This window comes from Pinus tabuliformis, chromosome Q, assembly GCF_031772625.1.
Source record: "Pinus tabuliformis cultivar Carrire ecotype Pingquan chromosome Q, CPIR1, whole genome shotgun sequence".
Lineage (NCBI taxonomy): Eukaryota > Viridiplantae > Streptophyta > Pinopsida > Pinales > Pinaceae > Pinus > Pinus tabuliformis.
In genome coordinates this window covers 253,379,652-253,385,847 of record NC_142296.1, presented here as the reverse complement: position 1 = coordinate 253,385,847, position 6,196 = coordinate 253,379,652, and positions in this window count along the sequence as shown.

Here is a 6,196-nt window from a genome sequence, read left to right as displayed (position 1 = left end):
AATTTAGATATGCTACTTTAGCTAAGTGAACTAGCGTGTACATGTGACTGTACTTAAAGCAACCAGCGTATATGTAGAGAACTTTTGATTTAGACAATTTATCTTGTATTGAACTTTAACCAGTATATCAGAGATTTATTAGACAGTGCAGTAAAAGTATAATAAAACATCACACATGAGCACCAAGATATAAGGTGGAAACCCAATGTGGGTAAAAACCACCTGTTGCTGTCATCTTTGTCTTCTTTCAATAATGAGAAAATATGTTTACAATCTTGTATTGGTGCAGACTCATACCAATATGCAGGCTTCTACCTATAGAAGGTTACAACCTTCTGTCATTCTCCACCTTCTATTGGAAGGGAGCTACAACCACCTATCTCTTGTGCTAGCTGATATGTTTACTAGTATGTAGGCGCTGACCTACAGAAGGCTATGACCTTATTTCTTCCTCCAAGGACCACGTTTCAGAAATTTTTAGACTGGATACTCCTGGAACACAACACCACAATCTGAAGGCCACATTTCATCCAATTTTCATACTGGACCCATCAATAACATCATAACTACATTACAATCATCATATACATCTGCATCAACCAATCACTGAAACTCAATCATCATTTTGACAACCCATCATCACTATAGCAAATCACAATCAATTAATCTGATCATTTTGAACACTGTCACCAGAATACAATCACCAAAACCCAAATCAGAACCCAGAACTCTGCAACAGCAAACAAAAACAACTGAAACATACTTCATAAGGCATATGCTACTTCCATATGTCAAACCAGCGTGTATACATGCTTTTATCAAAGCCAACCAGCGTACACATTTATAAATATTAATTCATAATTTTGTAGCTATTCCATACTTCAGTTATACCCAGATCATAACATTTACAAAGTAACACATGCATCAGTATTCAAATCTAGATTATACATGATCAAACTGTATAATGATAATTCATTTCAAGCATTAAGATCCCGATCCATCACTAGATCTTATCCTTCCTCAACCTCTAAGGTTCATCCTTAGTCCAAATCAAGCAAAGAACCATAACTCAATAACCTGCATACGAGATCTCTCACTTCATCAGATATTTGATACTTGCACACCCTGGCCTAATGATCTTCTCCTCCTTATATATTTTTATTCCATTCTCAATACCATGGACCAAAACCACTTAGGACCAATACCTTGGACCAAATACCTAGGGTTAATACCTTGGACCAAATACCTTGGATCAAAATACCTTGGACCAAATACTTAGTTTTCCAACATGTACGTGCTTTTCCTCTTGTGAAAGTGCGTTCATACGGTATATGCTCCCTTTGTTCTGTTAACCCGCATGTATACACTTCTTGGACAAGGTGAACCTGCGTATACCTTTCTTTCTTCATGCTTTGTAATCTGATCTGTAATTATTTGTTGTTAAACTGTTGTGCTGTGATCTTTGATCTGAATAAGTTGCCATCAAGGACAACACCTATATCACAATGCCAACAACTACTACTTGAAGAAAGCAAGTACAGAAACATTTAATCAAGTGTATTATGCTTCATCTTAGGAGGCTAATAAGACCCATGTTCCAAGTAAGGGAAGCAAAGTGAATTAAACATAATGAGAAAAGAAACATAAATGAGCATATATCAACAAGGGCAAGGAAAGTATGTTAACAAGAAACATAAAGGTTTAACTCTACAACATAAATCAATGCAGAACAAGTCAACCCAATAACATTAAAATTAAAACACAAAAAATAGATGACAAAGCAATGGAAGAACTCTAATTATCAACCCAATAACATTAAAATTAAAACGAAAAAAATATATCTCAAAGCAATGCCAACACTCTAACTGGCAACCCAATAACATTAAAATTAAAACACCAAAAATAAATGACAAAGCAATTCCAACACTTTAATTAGATTCAATCTCATGCACCTAACAAAATAGAAATATAAAGGACGTATCTAAAAAAGAAACTACTACTTGAGAAGAGAAAGTACAAGAACCTTCAATTAAATGTATTATGCCTCATCTTAGGAAGCTAATAAGATGTGTGTTCCAAGAAAATAAGGAATAAAAGTGAAATACACATAATGAAAAAGGAAACATAAAAGAACATATAACAATAGAGGTAAGGACAATATGTTAGTAAGAAGAATCAAGGTTGTTCTATGAGGTAAATCAAGGTACAACAAGTCAACCCAATAAAATTAAAATTAAAAAAACCAAAAAAACGATGAAAAAGAAATGTCAACACTCTAATTATAAACCCAATAACAATATAATTCAAAAAAAAATAGATGACAAAGAAATGCCAACACTCTAATTAGCTTCAATTTGGCTCACCCAAAAAAATAGAAATTTAAAAGATGTATCTCAAAAAGAAAGTACTACTTGAAAAGAGCATGTACAAGAACCTTCAATAAGTGTATTCTATCTCATCTTAGGAAACTAATAAGACACATGCTACAAGAAAATAGGGAAGCAATGCGAATTACACATAATGAAAAAGGAAACATAAATGAACATATAACAAGAGAAGAATGGAAAATATGTTACCAAGAAGCGTGAAGGTTGTTCAATTTTCATGGTATCATCTTCTTTTTCATTGGCATTCTCTTTGTTGATCAAATTTTTCATTTTTTCGATTAAAATGTTATGTGCTGAGAAGATGGGGATATAATACTAGCATCAATGATAGATGCATCATTTCTAGTTCTTTGGCACTGCATCATATGCCCATATTCACAACATAGAACATTTTTATCGGGTAGTGGCTCCTAATAATTGTAAGGCTTCTCTTCGAAGTGTTTTGTATCATTTGGATTGGACTATAGTTCTATGAGATAAATTAATGTACAACAAGTTAACCCAATAACATTAAAATTAAAACACCAAAAATAACTGAAAAAACAATACCAACACTCTAATTATCAACACAATAAAATTAAAATTAAAACACCAGAAATATATGGCAAAGCAATGTCAACACTCTAATTAGCTTCAATCTCATGCACCCAAAAAAATAGAAATGAAAAATATATATCTCAAAAAGAAACTACTACTTGAGAAGAGAAATTACAAGAACATTCAATTAAGTGTATTATGCCTCATCTTAGAAATCTAATAAGACCCATGTTCCAAACAAATACGAAAGCTTGAAGGGAATTACAAATAATGAAAAAGGAAACATAAATGGACATAAAGAAGAAAGGAAGTATGTTACCAAGAAGCATCAAGGTTGTTCTATGAGATAAATCAATGTAGAACAAGTCAACCCAATAACATTAAAATTAAAACACCAAAAATAGATGACAAATCAATGCCAACACTCTAATTAGAAACCTGATAAAATTAAAATTAAAATTAAAATGCCAAAAATAGATGAAAAAGAAATGCCAACACTCTTATTAGCTACAATCCCATGCACCCAAAAAAATATAAATGAAAAAAATGTATCTCGAAAAGAAACTACTACTTGAAAAGAGAAAGTACAATAACCTTCAATTAAGTGTATTATGTCTCATCTTAGAAAGATAATAAGACCCATGTTCCAAGAAAATAGGGAACCTTGAAGTGAATTACAGATAATGAAAAAGGAAATACAAATCAAAATATAATAGCAAAAGCAAGGAAAGTATGTTACCAAGAAGCATCAAGGTTGTTCTACGAGATAAATCAATATACAAAAAGTCAACCCAATAAAATTATAATTAAACACCAAATGTAGGTGAAAAAAAATTCCAACACTCTAATTAGCTTCAACCTCATCCACCCAATAATAGGTGTAGAAAATGTTTAATCACAATTTGGTAAAAAAATAATTTAAACAAGATTTAAATACTTGATTTAGATATGCAATAAATTAATCAGTTTCAATTCCATTTATTCACTTATCAGTTTCAATTTCAATTTCATGTCAATTTCATTTATTGAGATCAATTACGAGTTCAATTCTTGAGACCAATAACCAGGTACCACTTCTGGCCAGGTTCTCTTTTCCTCTCACTCAACATGGCACTTTACGATGGTCTTTGCAAGTCTTTATTAGGTTTACCTTCTACCTTTACAAATCCAAATTTAGGTGGTGCCTGAACCAAGGGTTGGAATAGGGGTTTATCTTTTTCTTATCACATCTCCTTTTAGAGAGCCGGATTGTTTCAGGGTGTATCGATTTCTGGTCTAAATATGAAATCTAAGCCCTTGACTCTAAGCTTTCCTTGACTATTATGAAATCTATTTTTGTTATGTAAAATCTTGTTCCAAGACAATGTATTTCATAATGTAAATTCTTGCTTCATGAACAACGTTAAGCCTGCTGTTAGTACACTTATGAGTTTTGTGTTTGGACAATTTCTTAGACTGATGTTTATGACTCCTCTAAATATTTGGGAATACTCTAAAAGATAAGCATAATGAGAAATGGTAGGGATTGTGATTCTACACAACAAGAATTTTTTTTGGAGAAGTTGCAACATCCCTTCATACAAATCTTATCTAGTCCAATTCGTTGTTGCAAAGAGGGGATATGACAAAAAATTTGATTCATGTTCGAATTCAGATCGCTTCGAGTTTTGTTTGGAAAATTTTATACATGCAAGTAATGTTTTCTTTTCTAATAACCTATTTAAAATGCTTCCAACATCGAAGATATATGCTTTTAAGGCTTGTCATACATTCATGTATTTTATTAATGAATGCAATTAACCAATAATTCATGCATTTTATTACTCAAAGCAATTAACCAGTAATGTGATTTAAAGGATAAGATAACCAGTAATGGGATTTAGAGGATAAGATGGTCGTCAAGGATCTTGGAGGGTGACCAAATTATTTCACTAGAAGTGGCTCTAATGTGTCGTAGGTATCTTATCTTGAACTGATTGATAATTACTAAAGTTTCTTTAGGCGGAGGTGGTATTCAAGACATACATTCCCATCATGAATTGTTGTGAATATGAACACGGAAGTGGTCTAGGGGGCTACAGTAATGCCAACAGTCTAATTAGAAAAACAAAGAACAATCTAGTTTTATTTATTGGTTACATGTTATTTAGCCGAGACACTTACCTGGACTAGACAAGGAGGCTGAGAAAGTTGCCAACAATGAGTGCAACCAACCAATTCATCTGGCACCAAGCTGCACAAAAAATAAAACATCATTAAAAATTCCAATAAAACCTACAAATAAAAAATTATAATTACAAAAAAAAATGAATTTTGAACTTACCTCATAGCACTTGGCAAGCTTTGGCTCAAAACAACCTCACAGAACTCAGTAGGGCTTTGACTCCAATCAAAATACCTCATATTGCTCAATAACTCAATGAAAAATCAACAGACCTTGCAGTGGTTGACAACAAAATGAAAAATTCAACAGAGCCATGAAAAATCAAAAGACCTCACAATGCTCGACAACATAATGAAAAAGCAACAAAGCCAAAAAACTTCATGGAAGGTTCTAGCCCATCATATATATAAAACGTTTTTCAGACATTTGGATGAACAAATAGTTCGATCGAATCAATTATTCCGCTGAATTATTGATATGGTCGAACTATTTTTTTGCAGATTTTTTCAACTCCGGTAAAAATTATGTTCAACAGCTGGTGCTACTCCAAATGGAAAAAGGTTTATCTGAACGTTAGTAAAATAATTTGACCAAATAAATTTAGTAAATTCAGTCGGAAAAAAAATAAAAAAAATTATTATTTGGCCGAAAATTGAGAATGTGAAATTTTTGGAGCCGTTTCTCACAAAAGTGTAACCCAACCTCACTTTTCACCCACTAGAAAGATGGTAGAATACAAAGACTCTCCCTATGAATCAGAAGTAGCATCATTTTGGGAATGCTTCCTATTTGGTGGGTACAATGAGAAGCTTAAAGGAAGAAATAAAGAGTTGTAAGGTAGATAATGAAATAATCATGGAGGCGCAAGAGAAAAGGCAGAGGTAAATGCAATGACACTTCAGAGTTTGTCAAATTTGTAGTGATAGGGGCCACGTCAAATCAACTATGAGTAAGAGGAAAAAACTAATGGGGCATATGGTAGTAGGTCACATGGTGGTCACATTTCAGATAGAGATGACATGGTTAGAGATGGAAGATTGTTGGACACTTCAGAGAGGAGAAGGGATAGACACATGTATTATTCTAGGTCTAGTTCAAATAGGAAATA